Consider the following 22684-nt stretch of genomic DNA (forward strand, 5'->3'; position numbering starts at 1 on the left):
GGGTCTAGTTTAATATTTAATTTAGTAATAATTTTTGATTTTTTTTACTAAATACATATAATAATAATTTGCCAAATGATTATACAACAGCAATTATTTATTAAAAAAAGGTCATAAATTGTTTATAAAAAAAATTTTTAATCAGAAAAATCAAATATAAAGGTATATACTTAAAAATACAAAAACATTCTAAGAAATGCAGGTGTGAGAGCTGGTATAGCAGTGAAAATATTTGTCGAATTTTACCAGCATTGCATTTTATAAGTGGCTGCGATACAACGAGTAGAATAGGCGCAAAAAAAATTGTTTGAGTATTGCATCGCTAGATTTCGTACAAGAGGCTCTAGGACCACTAGGAAATTTAGATCTAAGTACTGAACAGTTGGAAAAATTAGAAACTGTTTGTACTTATCTTTGTTCAAAAAACCGATCGACTGCTGATGAACTCCGATTTAAATTGATTTCACAAAAAATCGGCTTCGATTTAAATTTAATGAAAGTCATTTGCACGTCTGATGCTTTGCATTTACATTTATTAAGAGCTACCGTGCAAACTTATCTATGGATAAATTCCGATCAAACTCAAATTGTAACTATTGATTACAATTCATTTGGATATGAAGAAAGAAATGGAAACCTGTGTCCACGACAAATGACCAAGCCATCGTTACCAGAGTCTTTGATTCAGCCCTGTAAGTGTGCATCGTATTACCGCACCATGGCTTGTCATTGCAAAAAACAGAATTTAACTTGCATTTCATTATGCAAGTGTGCAAGTAATGACTGTCAAAATATGCATCATTGATTATTCGCACTACTTTCAAGTACGTATCTTTATAACTATTTTTGCTGATAAAATAAATTTCTTGGTGACAATTTATAATTTTAAATAATTAATTTCTGTTTTAATCATCATTAAAATAATTATTAAAATAGCGTCATAATATATGAATAATAACTATAAAAATATAAATCATCAATTATTATTTGTATTATTATTTCAAGTGTGTATGTATCAATATATATATATATATATATATATATATATATATATATATATATATATATATATATATATTCTCACGTATTGATTCACGGATGGAAAAATGTGATGACACTATATTCCGGGATATCATCCGTTCGCTCGTTGAACTCCGACTGGAATCCTGCAAATCTTGCATCCGACTGGAATCCTGCAGACGTTTCGCCAAAATCTCACTTGGCATCTTCAATGCTCGCGCTCCGAAAACACTTCGAACACTGGGGCTGTAAAGGTCTCCTTCCCGTAAAGGTGTATGATATTCTCACGTATTGATTCACGGATGGAAAAATGTGATGACACTATATTCCGGGATATCATCCGTTCGCTCGTTGAACTCCGACTGGAATCCTGCATCCGACTGGAATCCTGCAAATCTTGCATCCGACTGGAATCCTGCAGACGTTTCGCCAAAATCTCACTTGGCATCTTCAATGCTCGCGCTCCGAAAACACTTCGAACACTGGCAGGATTCCAGTCGGATGCAAGATTTGCAGGATTCCAGTCGGATGCAGGATTCCAGTCGGAGTTCAACGAGCGAACGGATGATATCCCGGAATATAGTGTCATCATATATATATATATATATATATATATATATATATATATATATATATATATATATATGATGACACTATATTCCGGGATATCATCCGTTCGCTCGTTGAACTCCGACTGGAATCCTGCATCCGACTGGAATCCTGCAAATCTTGCATCCGACTGGAATCCTGCAGACGTTTCGCCAAAATCTCACTTGGCATCTTCAATGCTCGCGTTCCGAAAACACTTCGAACACTCGTGTTCGAAGTGTTTTCGGAACGCGAGCATTGAAGATGCCAAGTGAGATTTTGGCGAAACGTCTGCAGGATTCCAGTCGGATGCAAGATTTGCAGGATTCCAGTCGGATGCAGGATTCCAGTCGGAGTTCAACGAGCGAACGGATGATATCCCGGAATATAGTGTCATCACATTTTTCCATCCGTGAATCAATACGTGAGAATATATATATATATATATATATATATATATATATATATATATATATATATATATATATATATATATATATATATATATGATGACACTATATTCCGGGATATCATCCGTTCGCTCGTTGAACTCCGACTGGAATCCTGCATCCGACTGGAATCCTGCAAATCTTGCATCCGACTGGAATCCTGCCAGTGTTCGAAGTGTTTTCGGAGCGCGAGCATTGAAGATGCCAAGTGAGATTTTGGCGAAACGTCTGCAGGATTCCAGTCGGATGCAAGATTTGCAGGATTCCAGTCGGAGTTCAACGAGCGAACGGATGATATCCCGGAATATAGTGTCATCACATTTTTCCATCCGTGAATCAATACGTGAGAATATATATATATATATATATATATATATATATATATATATATATATATATATATATATATATATATATATATATATATATATATATATATATATATATATATGTATATGATTTTTTTCAATAAATAATTTTTTATTCGTAATTAATGTTTTCTTTTTCTATTTTAATTTCGTTTGACAACAAATTATTGTTTCATTTTAAAAAAGAATGATTGTAAAAACGTAAATCCCTGATTATTTATATTTTTTTTAAGTATATGTTTTTATATTTGATTTTTCTGATGAAATAAATTTTTTATAAAGAATTTATGACTTTTTTTATAAATAATTGCTGTTTTATAATCATTTGGCAACTTATTATTATATGTATTTAGTAAAAAAAATAAAAAAATAGCACGCGCTCGCTATCGTAACCCGCTACGGGGTGGAAGGGGATTAAAAAAAAATTGGACCAATAAAATGTCCGGCGACATCCGGATTATTAATCTACAAGCTTTTCTGAACTCAAATCAATTGCCAAAATGCGGTCCTGACAATTTGCAGACTCAATTCCATCCAGCGCCTGCACTATACCATAATATGACATTTCTAAAACTGTATTCTAGTGGGAAATTTTATTTTCAAGACGATTTCACGCATCATTTTATTCGACTGCAATAAATCAAAATCCCAACAATGTCATTAAAAAAAATTCAACGTTAATTTACTTTAGTACGTAAAATGGTGACAAATTGGAAAACTGGCCACATGTAAAATGTTCATTTCATTTCAGAACCCAACCTTTTCGTCGATGGTCTTTGTACTCTACTAATAATTTCTACTACATCAACTTTCTTATATTTAAGGAGTAGTGTTTCTTTAACTTCTAATTAACGAAAATAACAAAGTTAATGGTAATAAAATTTTAAAAAATTTCCATTATTCGTTTAACACTTCTTTGTTGTTGTTTGTTCTTGGATTTTTTTTAGCAAAATATTTTCGAAAATTTATCCCATTCTTAGAAATCAAAGAAATTTACATAACTTTTGTGTTGATAGATTTATATAAACTTTTATTAAAAAAATGTCAACTGGAGCAAGTAGTAATCGAAAAATCTTTTATTGCTAGTATTTCGAAATTCGATGTAACCGTTTAACTCTCTTAACTCTAAAATTATAAAAATGGGGTGTTACTATTTGACACAATAACTTTCAGATCTGCAAACGTTATTTTTGCTATAAAATGCAAAATATGTCAAAAAACTTTGAAACTGCAATGGAAACTTTTAAAGCTCATCTTTTAAATGTCAACCGAGTTAAAACAATAAACCGTTTGCTGTCTGCCATGCTTGGAATTTAACAGATTTTTTTTAATATACGGGAAAAAATCCACCGCCTCAAAATCACCACGAGTTTCACTTACGTAACGCAGTTTTTCATTCGCCCAAGGATATTATCGTACTATAATTGTTTTATCCTTGCACCGCGGTTCAATTTACAAAGTTAATGGGTTTTTGATGATTTTTTGAACAATCGTTACCTAGGTACCGGTCGAAACTAATGTAGGTGTTTTTTTCTCCACGACCAGCAATATATTCCACGAATTGCTTCTAATCTATAATTTGCAACAATCGTTTACAAAAAAAAAAAGCAAACAGCATTAGGCAAATTCAAACCACAAGCTTTGTTCCCAAAAACTAGAAATTTATGAAAATAAACATTAATGAAAAAAGTAAATAATAATAAATGTAACTAAAGATAGTGCTGTCTTACTGGAAGCATGAGAAAAAATATCATAAATGTCACTTGAATGTTATAATTTAAAGAAGACAGAAAATAAAATCAATTTTACTTCGACATTTCTCTAAATTGTTCGATTGTCAGGCAGTTCAGTAATCCAATAGTTTTTGAGAAAGATTAGTTTTAAAACAGTTTAAATTTTTAACGTCGTAATGTTGAAAACCTTGAAGACCTAAATAAATAACCGAGAAAGAACAACAACAGAGGAAGAGTTATAAGCTAGAACAGGGGGAGAAATGCCCGACCAACAAACCAAAATTTTTAATAAAAGTGGCGAAAATTACGTGCCTTAAGAAAATCAAATCAAAGGAACGATTTTAATAAATCGATTTAAGGAAAATTTTAAGTCGATCGATGATCGATTCGGTAATTAAAAAAAAACGACATACTACCGAGAATATAGAAGATGAAATGGGACCTAACCAAACATTTTCCGTTCTCCATATGTTCTTTGACAGCGCGTTTGTTTTTTCGCAGTAGTGCAAATAAAATGGTTACCTTATACAAATACCAATAGTTGTAATTTTGCTATAAATTGGATATACTTATCGCTGAAATAGAAGTGCGGATCGATTTAAAAATCTTGAAAAACCCGATTGAATTAGAACGCACCGAATTAATCCTAACGTGGATGCGCACATTTCATTCGAATTAAGTTGCCATCCGATATTAAATATGTGCGCGTTTTGACTGATACATATTTTCACGCTAATAGCTTTTTCTGGTTGCGCAAACAGATAGGAAATCCCACATAATCCAGACAAATATTTGAAACGAGCCTTTCGTACAGGATGGAGGAAGTGTTTCATAATAATAATGTAAAAAAATCCTTAATTTACGAGATATACAGTGAACTCCGGTTATAAAATACCCTCTAGGGACTAGAAAATGAGCAGAAGTACGCTATAAAAAAACAAAAAAATGGTGTAGGTATAAAAATAGAAAACTAATAAACACTAATATAGGTACTATAAAACGAAAGAAATTAAATTAGCTAAATTAAAAACTTATTTATCTATATAAACTTTACAACATACAACTAAATATAGATACTTTATTCTTTTTGAGGAAAAAAATTCGTTATTTTTGTTTGTTTATTTTCCTCAATGCTAATTTTATATTCTCGATGTGCACCAGTTACATTATCAGTAGATTGTAAAAAAAATGTAACCATTTTATCGGCACAAAGCGCTTCGGAATAATTTGGTACTTCGTCCTGTTGAACAGCATCGTCGCTTTTGAGGATCATTTGGTTGTAAAACTTCAGTAATAATATCATTATCCGCTAATAACTTTGTTCTTAAATTATCATCAACAGTTGGGATGCTATCCAGCTCAAGAAGATACACATTTCAATGTTGGTTAGATCTTGACCGCGATTGCGCAACCAATTACTTAGGGGAACCTCGCAGCCATTATTTTTGTACTTCTCGAATCACTGAACCCGAGGTAAATCATCGTCTGAATCAAATTCATCTTCCGATTCTATCAGACCTGCATCTCAAAAACAGTTTGAAATAGTGGCTGAAGTAACATCATTCCAACATGGTGCAAGTAATTTTATGGAGTCTAGGATAGTGATCTTGAAAGGTTCCATATTTTCAAAGGACTGGATCAAACGATACAAAAAATATCTGCGGTCTTAAGGCATTTTATTATTATTATATTATATTTGGAGACAAAAACTCAAATCTGATATTTGGAAGGATTAGATTTTTTGGATGAGCTGCACAGTTTTAGTTTTAGTTTTTTATTCCAATCCTCCAATCCAATAATTATAAAAAAATGCTGAAGTCGTTCACGTTCGCTAGTTTGACTTATAAACAGGTAGGTTTTTCACATTTTTCATGCATCTCGGTCGTTCATATTTACTAATATAAAGAAATTTGCATTTTTCGCTTCCTGTCATATTAGCTCAAACCCAAACGGTGTACCTCAACTTCGACCGCTTCTCACCCAAACACTTTTCTCTAAATTTAAGGCCACGATCTGGAGTCATCTTGTAAAATAGCCCAGTATCGTCACCATTGAAAATATCCTCAGAGTCGTAATTTTGTGCAATACTGGGCCACTTATCCTCTAACCAGTTCAGCCTAGCTTGTTTGTTAACATTTTCTGCTTCACCAGAAATTTTTCTGACGTTTATATTGAGGCAATCTTTAAAAAGTTCAGGCCAACCTGTAGAACACCTAAAATCCCTCACCTTGTAATTCTCTGGCTAATTCTTCGCTTTCAATTTCAGAACTTCGAATTTAAAGTCATTCTAAAACAAAGCTTTATCTACATCTGAACGTTCAGGATTTCTAATTTTTTAAAATCCTGTCCAAATTGTAGATATTGTTGTTTTTGTCAATTTCTTTTGTCTAGCAATTTCCGCCTTACCGACGTCACTTTTACAGTTAAAGACTTGCGCCTATCCGCCATTTTACCCATAAACTCAAAAAATCTTTTCCATAAAACAATAACATGGAAACTGTGGGCCGGACAAGCACGCTTCAGAGAAATCCGATTTTAGCGTACACTCGTACTTTATAACCAGAACATTAGTGACAATATACCGTACTTCATGACCGTAGTAGAAGTTATATATGGTACGTAATATCCGATGAATAATTAAGAGTATTTTGGCCGGACCGGTAAAATATGTACGCAATACCAGGAAGTACGTTATATCCCATGTACTTTATAAACGGAGTTTACTGTGTATATAAAGGGTGATTCAATAAGGGTTTCCACATTAAAATAATACAAAAAACTCGGAAGAATATAAAAATATACAAACATTTTTATTTGCCATTTTAGATTAGTGTATTACAATTAGGTATGAAAGATGATGTCGTAATTCGTTGAAATTTCCTATCACGTTTTGACACAATTCACGTTCTATGCCGGCTATTTCGCGTCTAATTTCCTGTTTCAGCTGTGGAATAGTGTTTGGTTTATTTCTAGACACTCTGCTTTTTTGATACCCAAAAAAAAAAAATCTAGGGGAGTAAGATCACATGATCGCGGCGGCCAATTTTTATGGCCGTTACGTGAAATAATCCGACCAGGAAACTTGCCCAGTAGCAATTGCATCGTTTCTCTGGATGTGTGACAAGTGGCTCCATCCTGTTGGAACTACAAATCTTCAATGTCCATATCTTCCAACTGCTCCCAGAAAAAATCAGATATGTTTCGATAGCGAACACCACGTAACGTAACGTAACTTGCCGACGTTTCGCCAATAATCCTGTTGGCTTCTTCAGACCTTGACTGAAACGTCAGTAAGTTCGACTCAGCAAAAACCGACGTAGGAGGAATCCAGAAGTTTTGCAAAAAAAGTATTACAGTAGCCTTTGGAAGTGCCTTTGAAAAATACCGAAAAGTTTATGGTCGTAAAAAACACATTGATAAACTTCTCCTAGTTTATTAAAAACTAGCTGCTCTCCTCGTGGCTAAATACACTAATGAACTAAATTGTCGTTGTTGCATGGTATATTATGTTATTATTAAAAAATAGTCAAAAATGAATTTTACATCGCAAAACACAAGCTCAAACTTACTGCAAATTGAATGGGAATCTCGAAAATAATTTTTAATATTAAATGGACCAATTATTAATGAAAATTAAAAAACAATTTGCAATTAATAAAAAAAATAAGTGTTCTCTATTAGCGCAGTCTAGAGATACTCTACTCGACTAGTAAATAGTTTTTACATCTAGATATAAAAATTTCATCACTGAAGTTTAGTAAATTAATTGGCAAAGCATTTTAATAAAAAGCTGCATTCTAAGGAAACGAACGCTGGAACAGGGCGCTCTGACATTATGACGAAATACCAATCCGTCTCTGAGCGAATCGGTCCAGTCTTTTTGATAATATTATATAAATTCACGAGTTTCGTGATGGGATCTGTGAAAACAGTTTTTAAAAACAAATTTTATTTTATTTTACTTTTTTTTTTCTTTAAAGTATAACTTTGGAACCGACAATTCATGCGGATTTTACAACGGGAGCGCTCTGAAATTGAGGAGGAACTACTTTTTAAACGAGAAAGGAGGTACAAGAACTTGCACTTGATGCAACCGATTCGGCGAAGCTACATTTTAATTATTCAGCGTCTGCACTTTATCAACATTGTGTGTCATTGTATGCATGGGACACATGATCATTAAGCGGTATATAAATCATATAGAGAAATACTTTTTGGGTCGGTTTTTGCTGAGTCGAACTTGCTGACGTTTCGTCAATCATCCTGTTGGCTTCTTCAAAGTTCGACTGAAACTGGCTCGCATTTTCCTCTGTACCTGCTCATATATATTGTTTGAGAGGGTTGGAGCTAAATGAGAGACAGAAACGCCGTCTTGGATGACTGATTCCCATATTGGTGACAGATAAAGAGCCGAGTCGCGGTTAAGATTGTTAGGTTAGGACATTTCTATAGACTTTCGGATTTTTCATTGGTAGAAGAATTGATTACATGCAAGAATTGTAGTTTTTTCGAATAAAGTTTGATTTCCGGTTTTGTGATTGTGTTCGGCAACAGCTGATGAGTTTTAGTTGTCTTAGTCGCAATGTATTATTTGCCGCATGTGCATGGAATGCTGTAAACTCCTGGCATCTCAACCGAAGACGGTGAGAGATTTTTGAAAAAGTATTAAATCTGGTTTTGACGTATACTTCTTTCGAACTTTTGATATGTGGTCATGTTTTGAATGTAGGAAAGGACCACAGTGGCGTGATGTGACCATGCGTTAAAGTATAGGTCTGTGTGCGTAGGTTTTCTGTAAATACAATGACCTAATGTTAGATCTTATTATTAGTTTCCAACTCAATGGTAATAGAGTAGTAGGTAGAGAAATTTTGCATTTTGTATTATGTTTTTGAATAGGTTGCAGCCCCCAAATTTGACAAAGAAATTTAGAGAAATATAAAAATTATCAAAAAAGCGCTTTTTTATTAGCAGGTTAGCAGAAAAAAAGCAATTTTGGAAACATGTATATTATATGAAATTTTTTTCATGCAAAAAAATATTCAAAATTTTGACTTGACCTAGTGGTCGACAACATTGCTACCATTTTTCCATTAAAAATTGTAAATAAATTTTAAGAAGTGTTGTTTTCTTAATTGTAGTTAAATAAAAATTGTAGAAATTTTTAAAAATTCTATAAATTTTTAGGAATTTTAAAAAATTCCGAATAGTTGCAGACGAATTCTTTCACTACGTACATTAAAATTTTGGGTGGTTCTTTCCTCGATCCCCTCGCGCTGATGTCACACCTTCCCAAGCTATAATCGTATTATATAAATTAACATTATCGAATATGGCGGGCAATAAAAATTAAACAATTTCATGCCGGATTACTGTAGCGAAATTGTTTTTGACGCCTGTAATCGGTGTTGATTTATCAAGGCAGATTACCCGGGGTCGTAAATTTTTATGGCTCTTCCCCACCGAGCCCCTGAAAATAGCTTCTTCCTAATGCGCGCGGAACAGACGCCTAATTTAAACGGATTATCTCGGAGGATTTCAGAAAATCTGGAATACAATGGCTTTATGAATAAAGGCGAAAAATGAATAAGTACAGGGTGTTTCACTGACAATTGACGTCGACTGGATATATTACGGGATCACTATTCTTCAATGTTAGCGAAATGTTGTTGTAAAAGTGGGCGTGTGTCCCTAAAATGTAAAAACGAAAAATTTCAATAAAAAAAACATGGAAAAATATATTTTATTTGTCACGAATGATAGAAATGGGGAAATAACCTACATTTTTTTTTGTTTTGTTTTTTGTTTTTATTCACGATATTTTTTGACTACTAAATTAACATCTAGGCAAAATCGCAATAATAAGGACACCTGCACCAACTTCTCATACCGAATTTAAGAGGAAATTTGCTTATTCATACGGGGAAAAAACAATTCAGCTGTTTACAAAAACAAACCCGTTTTGTTCAACAAATTGTGGGTGTTGTAATATTTAAGGCTTTTCCGTTATATAGCAGATCATCAGATCTTTTTGTTTTTCGCTAACCTTTCTTGTATTGATTTTATTAGACTTGATAGTAAATACAAGTACGACATATAATTTTATGAAAAAGAATACGGTAAAACACTGCACTTATTCTGTAGTGGGATGACTAGCAAAATCATACCAGATTATGAAGGGTGAGATAAAATTCCTGTTGAATAAAATTTTTCCTTTTTTTTCTAATAATTTCTTAAACAGATGTTGCAATTGCAATCGCTAAATAAGTCAAAATGATGGTTTACTGCAAAATTAAGCGTATTGTTTTTCGAATGGAACGCTAGGGAGGATATTAATGGCGCTAATTAAAAAAAGAAACGTGTATACCGTGCCAAATTCGCGCGATAATTAAATTCTAAAAAACTAGGAAGTTTTGGCAATCTGGTTAAAATGAGTTTTAGTCGCAATCACGTTGGTGTGACGTTTAGTGCGGAATGTACAGTGCTTTAACTAAAAGATAGTGCGGAAACAACTCGAAAATGGGTAGGAACTTAAGTTTAGTAAAATAGTAAGTAAAAAATCGGAAGCCCATTTTTTGGATACACTGCTTGTCAAAAGCCAACACATGTGTCTACTTAAGATGTAATACCTAATACATTAAATAGGTAATAGTTTTTGGTTTTTGAATCTTGGCAATTCTTTCTGACTGCATTCTCTAGTAATTTAGGCATTTGAGAATCTTCTATAAGTCTGTTTTTTGGTATCTGCTAAAGCGTACTTCTATCGGATTTACAAGATTTTTTCTAAGAGAGGGTATTAATTAATCCTTCGCAGTGTATGGGCTATTAGCTGATATAAGTGGAAAGGGTCGCCATCCTAATTCATCCACCATTTTCGTTCTAACCATTGATTTTCACACACTTAACTCATTTTCCAAGAGTATTTAACGAGATCTAGGCATATTTTGCGGTAAAAACGTCGCATCCAAACATATTGATGATCTGTCAGCGACCATGTTTGTTGTTGAATGCCAAGTCATTGTTTTAAACGAGATTTTAAATCTCGTGCACGCACATGTTAAAACTTTTTTCGTAGTTGTTCTATTGTCGGCATAGGAAGGGCCTCCGCATCTCCAGTAGCTATATGGCTTGAATGAACGGCACCATAATTATTAGTCGGAACAAAAATTATATCATTATATTCAAAGAATGGTCTCCCTTTGGTAAAATTTACATGCGAGCTCTTGATCTTCGTTGGACCACCAAACGTGGGTGTTTAACATGGTGTTTATTACAGCACTGACCGCCTTGTGTAGCGTTGTGAAAGCAAGTGGTTTATCTACATGATTGACATACCACTTGAGCTGCGTTTGAGCGTCAGAAGGAAATTTTCATATGGGTGGCCATCTAACTTGTTAAGCACATATTCCAGTTTTAATTTTGTACTTCGAAACGTTTCTTTAAAAGAAGAATCATTCCTCAAATAAAAATTTGCTCTTACTTTATAAAGTTTGGTTTCCGTAGTCTTTCTTTGTCTCTACTTTTCGTCACCCAAATTTCTCAAAATATTTTTTAAGCTTGTCAAAAATTTATGACAAATTATGGGTGAAACGTTTGTTGAATATTCTTTCTTCTTCTTTATTTTATAACATTTTGCTTTGCATAATGAACTTTGTAAATATCATTAGTGCAACAGAAAACGATATACAACGGATACAGTTAAAAAAAACAAAGTAGATTTGAAAAAAAAGAAGCAAAATCAAGTTATGGTCTGTTCATAGATATATTGGTATTGGTATTAAAGCGGGGCGCCCTCGCGGGCGTCCAAGTACTTAGGCCACCAGATGGGCCCGTTGTGCCCCGAGGTTGCTCTAGAGGGCGTCCAGAATGCCGCCCCTCCTATAGAAAGTCAGCAACTCCTTTAGCCCAATACCGTGCACTGAGTCCGGATCGATCAGGGCCATTCCGAAGACTCCCAATCTTGCCCATGTCAAGGCAGGGCACTCGGTGAGCACATGATACGGGGTCTCCTCCCCTTCCATTCACCACCTACACTCCGGGTCGTCTCCAATGCCTAGCAAGCAAAGATGCCTCCTAAGCCTGCAATGTCCTGTGTAGGCAACTGTTAGTGCTCTACACTCCCTTCTGGTCAGTCTAAGCAGCTCCCTGGTCCGAGGAAGGGCGGGCCCATCCGTCATAAGCCTCGCCTGCCTCATTCCCGGAGCAACTCTCCAGCCCCCCGCGGCCCGGTCTCTCGCCCAGGCTTCGAGAGCTTCCCGCCTCACACACGGGGCGATTCCCAAGCGGGGCTCTGGCCCTATATGCCTATGCGAGGAGTCCTCTCTGGCTAAGGCGTCGGCTGCCTCATTGCCCCGGATACCGGTGTGACCCGGGACCCAGACCAACGTGACTTTTCTCTCCTCAGCCACCCTCCTCAGTACCCCTTTGTACTCCTTTATCAACAAGAAGCGCGTACGCACTGACTTCAGCGCCATGAGTGCAGCCCTACAATCCGAGCAGAAGAAGGCTTCCGTGGTTGAGCCGAAGCACCTCTCTGGCCGCCATCAATAAAGCGAAAATTTCCGCCTCAAACACAGTGCAGTACTGACCCAGAGGGACCGACAAGCTCGATCCCGTTGTCTCGCAGTACGCTCCAGCTCCGGCCAGATCTCCCATTCTGGACCTGTCCGTGTACTAGACAAGTCCATCCCAGGAGCCGACTCTGCCCTCTCTCCAATCTTCCCTTGATGGAAAGAGAAAGGTCAATTTGCCAAAGAAGGTCATCTCGGGGATCATGACGTCACTCGGCATGCCCATGACCCCGCGATCCCCGCGACTGCCCCCTAAAATGTCGTACGGAGCCCTCCTTCCAGAGCCCGCAGCTCGTCAGCCGCACAGCTGTCCTGGCCGCCTCCATCTGCACCCGATCCGCCAGAGAGGGCAACTCCACCAGAGCCTCTAGGGCCCTCGTGGACGCCGTTCTCATGGCGCCCGTTATGTAGAGGCAAGCCAATCTCTGCAGTTTGTCAAGAACTAGTCTTGCTCCCGCTCTTTTGGTCCCCGGCCACCATGCCACTGCCCCATGCGTGAGCATAGGCACCACCATGGTACCGTAGATCCACCAGGCCCCAAGTGCCCCCTACCGCTCTCCGGCACGCCCACAGAGCTCCAAAGGCCGACCTGGTCCTTGATCTTATATGTTCCTGGAAGGTCAACTTAGAGCCCAACCATACGCCCAAGTACTTGACACTTCCGCTTGCAGAAAGAGGCACCCCATCCATCGAAATGTTGAGGTTGCACTCCATCTTCCTTTTTCTACTGAAGATGACAGCTTGCTGTCCAGGCACCTTTGTGAGAATCTTGCCGATGCCCGGCCCAGGGGCCCCTGCATCCTCCTCACGTCCGTCCCCTGTGTCATTATCACAAGGTCGTCTGCATATGCCTGAACATAGACCCCGTGTTCTTCCCTTAGAATATGCAATATCTCGTTCACCACTAGGCACCACAGGAACGGGGACAATACTCCGCCCTGTGGACACCCCGTGATGAACCGATGGAGACCTGCTCCCCACCCAGTCTTGCCTCGACCCTCCGGTCGGTTCGCATGGAGCGGATCCACCTTACAATGGCCATCCCCACTCCAGTACTCTCCACCGCCCTGCAGATCGAGTACAGGGCTGTGTTATTGAATGCCCCTTCGATGTCAGCGAACACGCACACCGACAGCCGTCCCGAGCCCATACCCTCCTCCAACCTGGAAGTCAGATGGTGAAGAGCTGAGCCCACAGACCCGCCACTTCGGTACGCATGCTGAGCTGGCTCTAAAGGGGCCTCCAGCTCCACCCAGTCCCTCAGATACCGGTCCACCAGTCTCTCCAGAGTCTTCATAATGAAGCTGGCGAGGCAAACGGGCCGGTACGACTTCGGGTCCGTAGTCACTCTTCCTTACCTTGGGAATGAACACTATCCTGCTGTGTCTCCACAGCTCGAGCACGTACCCCCTCGCAATGGAGCCCTAAACAGGTCCATCAGCGGGCTGGTCTGGAGACCTCCTTCCCTTTGCAGCAGAGCCGGAAATCCCATCCCCGCCCGCCGACTTGAAGGGGCCAAAGCTGTCAATAGCCCACCTCAGCCTACTATGGGTAACCACCCTCCTTGCCGTGGCGTAGTCGCATCCAAGACGACCCCCGGCTTCAATATTCCCCCCTGTGTCCGGATCAGCGGACCCTGGGAAGTGCGTGTTCAGCAACTGTTGTAGTATGTCCGCTGGTCCCGCTGTGTAGCCACCGCCGGTCCTGCGGACCACCCCCAGTCTTCCCGCGGGGTCAATTCTGAGTATTCTAAGGAGCCTAGCCGCGTTCGGGGTATTCATTACTCCGTCGCAGTAGCCCCTCTAGGCCCTCCTCTGTGATGCCCGTAGTTCTTTTTTGTACTGTCTGCGGACCTCCCTATAGAGATCCCAGTCCGCACCTTGGCTGCTGCTCCTCGCTGTATTGAACAGCCTCCGCACTTTCCTCCTGAGACGCTCCAGGGAAGAGCTCCACCAAGGAGTCCTCCCCGCCCTATGCTCCTCTGTCTCAGTGCAGCTATTCTCGAACGCCCGCATCATAGCGGAGCTGACTCGGTCGGCGGCCTCGTCAATCTCCTCCATTGTCCGGTGTTTCCTTGGTAAGCCCCCTAGGCGCCTCTCTATAGAGTTGCCAGTTTGTTGCCCGGGGGTTCCTAAATCTAACGGGTTCCCGAAGACCCATCTCCAACCCAAAGGTGATGTATCTAGAGTCCTCCCCACAGACACACCACCCAGTTATTTCCGGGAGCAGAGCCCTGGTACAAAGTGTTAAGTCTATGACCGAGCTCCGACCCGTCGTGAAAAACGTGGGTTCTACCCCTCTGTTGGCCACCTGCAGCCCTGCCGAGGCCATGAACTCCACGAGGTCTCCCCCCCTTCTATTCGTTGCCGCGCTGCCCCACAAAACGTGGTGAGCATTGCTGTCGCAGCCAATCAAAAGAGGAAGATTCGCCTCCTCACAGTAGGAGACCAAGTCACTGATCTCCTGCGGATTACAGCTGCGGTCGCTTGGAAAATACGCAGAGGCGACTACTACCTCCCTCACGGCGTCCCGAGTGGGGGATCTGACCAGAATTGGAACCAGGTCCCTGGACGCCTTGTCCCTTAGGAAAAAGGCCTCCAGCCCCATGGTTAGTATACAGGCCCTGGGACCACCCTCTAAGGAGTCGACACTATGCAGCATCGATCTTCCCAGAGATAAACCCCTAACCCTTGATTTTACAATCCAGGGCTCTTGGATCAGTACCGCCCTCCGAAATTTTCCTGCAAAAGTGGGCTGTTGCAGCCCTGCTGTGTTGCAGGTTAATCTGTAATATCCCCGTAAAGATGTTATTACGGGAATACCACCTGGGGGTCACGATGCTAGCCTCAGCCCGAATCTGAGCCCGAGGTAGCACCTCCCTCCGCTTCCGCTTCCTGAGTGGTGGACCTTGATGGGATTCCCCGGTCAACTTCCATCCGAGATACCTCCTCGGTTCTCGCTTCCTTGGAGGGCCCTCCAGAGGTCTCCTCCACAGAAGCCGTGGGCGCCGCCTCTCCGACAGGCCCCCCTCACCTCCATGGACGAGCCCTCTTCGTGTGAGCCCCCCGCGGCCACCTCATCCCACTGCGGCCTCGGCGCCGCCAGGTTCACTTTTACCTAAATCGCCAGGCAGAAGAGGAGTGAGCCCTTAGCCGTGATGGCGCTTGCCGATTTCTCGTCCACGCCCACCACCAACCTTGTGCCCCTTGCATCCTCCGTCCTCTGTCAGACCCTCCAGGCACGGCAATCTAGGCCATTCTGAGCTGCCAGGCAGCGGACTAGTGCCTCGTTCGAGACACCCGCCCCCAGGCCCGGAATCCAGATCGCCGCCCTTCTCAGTCTCAATCCTTCCGGATCGACCTCCACCAGGTTTGCGAGCCCCCAGGGAATGGCGTTGATCAGCTCCCTGCGAACCCACTCCCTGGTTTCTTCATCCATCATCTCGATCAGGATGTGGCTCCTCCACAGCCTAACTGAGCGTATCCGGGGAGGGGTGTATTGCCCCCCTTGCATGATATACATGCTTATGCGGAGGTTAACAGACCCTATGAACCGCAGTAGGTCCTCGGAAGACAAGTCAGTTTCCTGTCCTCTGAGGCCCACCACCAGTTCAGGCCCCCCGCCGCCGCTTGTGCATAGGACCGAGCCCCCCTCTCAGAGCCCCCCCCCGGGACGGCCCGCCTTTCCCGGGCCCAGCTTTCGCCGGGCCGCGTGTCGGCCGTCGACCCCCGGCAGGTGTCCCAACCTGGGTGGTCTCTCCCATTTTTCTTTTCCGCTTCCCGCCTGCCGTTTCCGATGTGCCCCCTATGAAGCCCTCCGTTGACGACGTGGCAGGATTCCTGGGTGCCGGAAGAGAGCCCGTCTGTGGTTGCGAAACCGTCACCGCGAGTCTCTTCTTCTTCGCCCTCCTTTTTTCCGCCCCGCTCCTATGTCTGGGGCGGTGTGTCATCGAGGTGGTGTTCCCGGTTTGTACCGAGCCCTCCACCCCGCTGGCGACCTGGGGATCCTGTTCAGATTGCCCTTGGAGGGGGCCTTCCTGAGGACGCCCCTGCTTGCTGGAGCACCCCTGGGGCCCCTCCTCCTTCTCCTTTACACATTTCATTTCTGGTTCCATAAAGGTCCCACGAGTAGCTAGGGAAACAAACGGTCCACCTCTGCAGAGCCCCGCATGCAGAGGTAAGGCTTCCTTCCCCGAGGTGCGCCCGGTGCCTCGGGGTTGGGATTTTCATAGACATAAGAAAGTGATCAGTTGCTTCTGAATGCAAGGGTGGTCATTAACATACAATGCAACAAGAATATTACCTAAAGTTTGGGAATTTAAATTCAGCTAAAATTGTGGTCCGTAATAGAAAATAATTTTATACCTACCTGTGTTTAATATTCTTTGGTTTGGTGTACTACTTAGTTTAAGTTTATTAGTAATCTTCTTATAGCGTGTGTTGAATCGTGTGCGAATTATGCAAAATATATGCGAGTCTAGTGTATCTCGGGAGATGCTCCCGCCCAAATGTAGAAAACACTATTCTATTGAGACTAAGGAAGTTATAAACAATGTTTAGTTGACTAAAACCCCTTCCTCATGTGACACAAAAATTGAGGTTCTACAAACCTTGAACCTACAAAAGGAATACGTCTGCGATAATTATGCCAAAAATCTAGCGCCTACAGTTTTAAGGCTTCCCACCTTACCACTGTATATTTAATCCCATTGAAAATGTTTGGCAACAACTGAAATCTGCCATTCGTCGTAACAATGTTTTTCCCCGTGTTAACTCCAATGTCCTCAAACTTATACAAACCGAACTTTTTTTAACATCCCTCCACAAAGTTGGGCAAATTCTGTTAAACATATAGAAAAAGCAGAACAATCGTATATCCATATTGCAAATAATATAGAACAAATAATAATTAGAACAGGCGATGTGAATTATGTGAATAATTTTAAGTAACTTAAGTAGGTAATAAAAATAATTTGTAATTTTATTTTAGGTTAAAACATAAATACATAAATAAATAAATAAATATGGTTTAGTATCTTTCCTAACAAAACCCCAAATAATTAAATTCTAAGCAAAGTACGGATCTGTTCGGCCATATTTTATTCTTACAGCTTGCGCGGGTCTTTCCTTAATTCGTATCAGTTAGTCACTTTCTTATATCTTTGAACAGACTATACCCAATAGCGAACTGTTACAGTTGTTGCTAGATTAACAGTACTTTAATTTATTGCCATTATTTGTAATTATTTTATTATGTGCGTAATTCATATTTATTTAATAGTTATTTATAGCGGCCCAAACAAAACTTTCGAAATTCTACTACGACTACACAATGGTGTTGGTAAATTTACGACCGAGCCCATCACGTCAGTAGTAAGCAATTTAATTAATTGCATTTTTTAATTTAAATCATAGTATTCTTACTTTTATGCTCAAATCACATTTGCTGAGCTACTTGTAGCGGGTCGACCATAATAGGAATTCCGATCGTTTCGATTATTTTTATTTAGGAAAATGGAATTCCCCTTATTGGGCACCAACTTTTCTAACTCTGAATTAGTTATTGTTTATATTTACATGTACTGATAAGCAAGGAAACACAGTATGTATTTTTAGACCGCGATAGGGCATTTTAACTTATCATTACTTCCATAGTCGAACAATACGACCGTAAACATTTTCTGGTACTCGGCACATTCTTTATGGTACCGAAAACAATTTGCACACGTCTCTGTGTGGTCCAGCTACTATAATTATCAAAAAAAAATTCTGGAATTTTTCGTAAATGCTACAAAGACTACGAGCTATCGGAGGACGGATAAACGTTCATCAGAAATGAAAGCTTAATTTAATCGATGCTGCAAGTTTAAATGATCCAGTACTCGTGAACATCTGCAGCGCTTAAGTAAATAAATTTGTTTTCATTATATACCATCTTAATAATTGTCACAAGGATTAACGACTTGTGTGTACCCTCGATAATTAGACCGCCATGTCATGCCATTGACACGTTGCTATAATTTGCGCTCCTTGGTTTGCACAGCGCGAAATGATGTAGCCAAAGTTTGCACTTTTCATCTGCCACCCTTCGCTTCCTAAGATGGAATTTAATGGCACCAATTCGGTAATTAACGTAGTGGCTCTTATATACTTACGTACCTAAATAAATTATGAAATCAGTTTGCCATACATTTACTGTAACTTCCTAATTGAATATTGTTATCGATTAATATCTACAGGGAATCATTATACAATTACAGAGTAATACATCATTAAACATTAAACATGCTGCTAATGGTAATGGATACAGGAAGCAAAAAAGCGAAAATCAGTGAATCGAAATGGAGGGAGAAAAAAATTGGTTACCCGAAGGCGGGAAAAGGGAAGAGAAAAATTACGAATTTCATGAAGAATTATGTTCCACGAAAGAGCGAGAGGAAATAAAAGGGTGCGCAAAGAAACTGAGGATGTTAGGAGACAGAAAGTCTATCGAGAAAACCAAAAAATACAAGTTAGTAGTGATTACAGGTAATAGAACTGACCAGTTCGAGCCCAAAACGGGTAGAGAGCTAGTAACAGAAAGTAAGAATCAAAGAAATGAATTTTGCAAATGTTAATATGTAGTCAAAGGGAAAGGAGTAGAAGAAACGCGTTAGAATGTAACATACGAGAAAGTGATAATGGAAAAATACTTTATTGGAGAAAGTATAAAGGAGAGAAAGTTGACTGGGCCGTTTAAGTTTAGAAGTATAGTGAAAAATAAGTATTAGTTGAAAAAAAAAAGTTGAAGAAACGAAAATATACTAATACAGTGAGAAACTGAAAAATAGAGAAAACGTAGATAAGGAATAAGAAGTGGAATGGAAACAAGAGTGAAATCAGGAAGAAATGAGAAAAAGAAAACTCTTGTTTTTTATATTATTGTTCGTTGCATGTTGTTCGTAAGTAGCACGACCAAAGCTGACTTATGGAGTGGCTTAATAATTTAATATAGTTATGTATACAGTTGAAAAATTTATATAAAAAAATTAAAGGAGTGTAAGATCAGAAATTTTTAATAACATTTTTTAGGCGATAGCCCTTAAGGGTCGGTTCCTAAGCAATTAAGGGCAAAAGCATCCGCCTGACGGACGGAAAATCACCCTTAACTGAAACAGCGTCGATTCGTCAAACGGTGCGTGACGACGACGACCGAAATAATTGCAATTATTCGTTATTTCTATGTAATCAAAACACCGAAACACTGCTTAATAATTACGGAGATACGAGAGAAACCAAAATCGAATCGCACACGCATTAAAATCGACAACGTGTGAGATAAATGGGCGGTCGTCTCTCCGGTTGCCAGTCAGCATTCGTCGCTTGCAAAAGCGAAATTGTCTATTAATAATTTTGTTTATTTACGCAGGAAACTTAACCTATAAATATTATTTATTGTTTCGTGGGACATGGGTAAGTTGTTCGTGTTTTTTTGTTTGAGGATTTTCAAAATTTCGAGTATTCATTCTAAACTGGACCCGGAAGTTGAAACGCATAGCCAAAAAAAAATCTTTTATAAAGAAAAAATCTGCAAAACTGAAAAAGGCAAGGATTTTTGCATTTTTTTAAAATTCGAGTAAATGTAACTATACAGGATTGTACCACCTCACTTTAATGCAAATTTTAACCTGATAGCGCTTTTTTAAAAACGTTTTTCGCGTTTTCCCTATATTTCTAAAATCTTTGAGCCTGTTTTATATGATTATTTTTTCAAAATTTTGCATTTTTTGGGAGTTAATTTAATTTGTCAATTTTTAATAACCTACACTTCACCCTTTCACTTTTCGCTTGATTAACATTCATTCAACAGATTGTCTGTCATTTTTATTCTATTTTAATATTCAGAAAACCAATATTGACGTTTTTTTGAAATTGACTTTGACTTTGTGATCAATTGAAATTCCATTTATTTTCAATCAAAAAGATTGTAGAAAACTCTCAGCAAGTTGCGCTATACTTCCCCTGAGTATAGCATATTAGTAGTAAGTAAATTAACTCTTTATTTTACAGTATCTAGATGAAATATAAATATACATTATCAATAGAAGGTTCCTGGGGTGGCTCTTTTAGTAGATACTTTTGAAAAATTGTGTTAATGGTGACGAAAGATGTAATAACAGCTTTCAACATGTTGCATTGGGTTTTTGATACTGTAGGGAGTGCATGAAGTTTCCATGTTTTGACAACTTTATAATTTTGTAGAGAAACCCACAATTTTGTTCAAGACGATGCCCAAATTGGAGAGAAATTGATATGTTCTACATAAAAAATATGTTTTGATCTCAAATCAAAATATTTAATTAAAAGCAGGGATTCCCATTGAGAAACTTTGATAAAAACGTAATTTCCCATTACATTTAGCAACCATCTTGGCCAGAAGTGTTAACATGTCGTATATCGTTTAAACGAAGATGACGGTTTGTATTTAACAAAGTAACGTTGACATCACTTCCGGCTAAAGTATGTTGCAATCCAAATTTATCTGGCAATTTTTATATATCAAACTGTGTCGCAATCCAACACCTAGCCCAAACATTCGAATCAGTGCAAAGTGGCCAGACATTAAATTCTTGAAATTTTATATTATTCTGATTGATAATTGGTAGTTCAGTGTAGTTTTGAATCTCCATCACCTATATTATTGACTATTGATCTCAGATTATGCTGTCAAATTTCATATTTGCGAAAATTATCGTTATTAAATTATTTGCTATTTATTTTAAACACAAATCGTTTCTGTCAAGTAAGACCCCAAAATGCCAGCCCAGATTATCCAAAAAACTTAATACACCAGTCGCCATCTTCAAAACTCTCAGCTTCCGATATTAGCCAGACAGCACAAACATAAAAAAATGACCATTTGACACAAGAGTGATTGTAAGTTCCAACCAAACAACAGCACCCCCAGGGCGGCACCATCTAAATCAAAATAACTATAAACTTCTCTATTCGGCAGCCATTTCGAACAATTTTCAAGAACTTAATTTTCAAAATATTACATACTATTTATTACATCAAAACTCCATCGAAACAATTAAGTAGCCCGAGTTTTACTTAAAAAAAAGATATGCAGTAGATTGAGCTAAGGTCAAGTTATTTCTGGTACTTCCCGAAATACTGAAATTTCCGGTGTTCGATTTTTTTTTACCGGTTTATTTTAAGATAAAAGATAAAAATACTACAAAAATGAGCTTTGGCGTGTAATTTATATTTTCATAGCTTTACTAATGAGGAAAAAATATATTCAATAATTAAATTTATGTTTGTGGTGGATAGTAAATTATCAAGAACCTTCAAATCAATATAATCTTTATTGGTCTCACTGTCTGTATAAAACTAAAATGTAATCTATATGTTGGCGCATATACATACACTGGCGGGTCTCTTGCATATAATTGTTATTGAATGACATCAATAATAATTTGCTTTTTCAGATGTGTCTTTTAAACCTGTTCATTCATAAACTTCGCCATCGATCGATGCAAATGGGTTAAGTCACCTTGGCCTCCGGTCCATTATATATGTATCTACATTGTCCTTATTATAAAGTCATTTGTTGAAAGGCTTCCACAATCGATGTAAACCTGTTAATGCAGATAGAACAAAGTTTTCCACATTACCAGTAAAACTGTCAGCTATTTTGCAAGGTGCAAAATGTGTGCCACTTTTGATTTTTTTATTAAGCTGCTTTAAATAATTAATGAGAATTTTATTGTTTCTTGCGTTTTCCTGACAAAAAATTAATATCAAACCGTAATAACCCCGTTCTAGGACCCGACCAGACAAGATTAAATATCAGGGATGAAAATTAGATTTTTGGTTGCCTGAAAAATAATCAGCAGTACAAATATCGTTCATAAAAAATATTTGTTGCTGCCTTCTTAATAATTTCGATGCACCACCATTAAATTTGAACAA

General features: G+C 38.8%; 1 protein-coding gene across 2 annotated transcripts in view; it reads left to right on the forward strand.

Moving 5' to 3' along the window:
- The window catches only part of LOC132707263 (band 3 anion transport protein), a 133327-nt gene that overhangs the window by 1364 nt on the left and 109279 nt on the right, over nucleotides 1-22684 (forward strand). Inside the window, exon 1 of one of the 2 annotated variants that reach the window (XM_060679050.1) lies at nucleotides 20095-20179. The exons of the other annotated variant lie outside the window; for it this stretch is intronic. The gene's annotated coding sequence lies outside the window, so the exon portion shown is untranslated. Of the gene's footprint in view, nucleotides 1-20094; nucleotides 20180-22684 lie in introns of those variants that run through there. 2 annotated transcript variants of the gene reach the window in all.

The sequence above is a fragment of the Cylas formicarius genome, unplaced genomic scaffold (assembly GCF_029955315.1).
Source record: "Cylas formicarius isolate icCylForm1 unplaced genomic scaffold, icCylForm1.1 PGA_scaffold_9__14_contigs__length_23061073, whole genome shotgun sequence".
Lineage (NCBI taxonomy): Eukaryota > Metazoa > Arthropoda > Insecta > Coleoptera > Brentidae > Cylas > Cylas formicarius.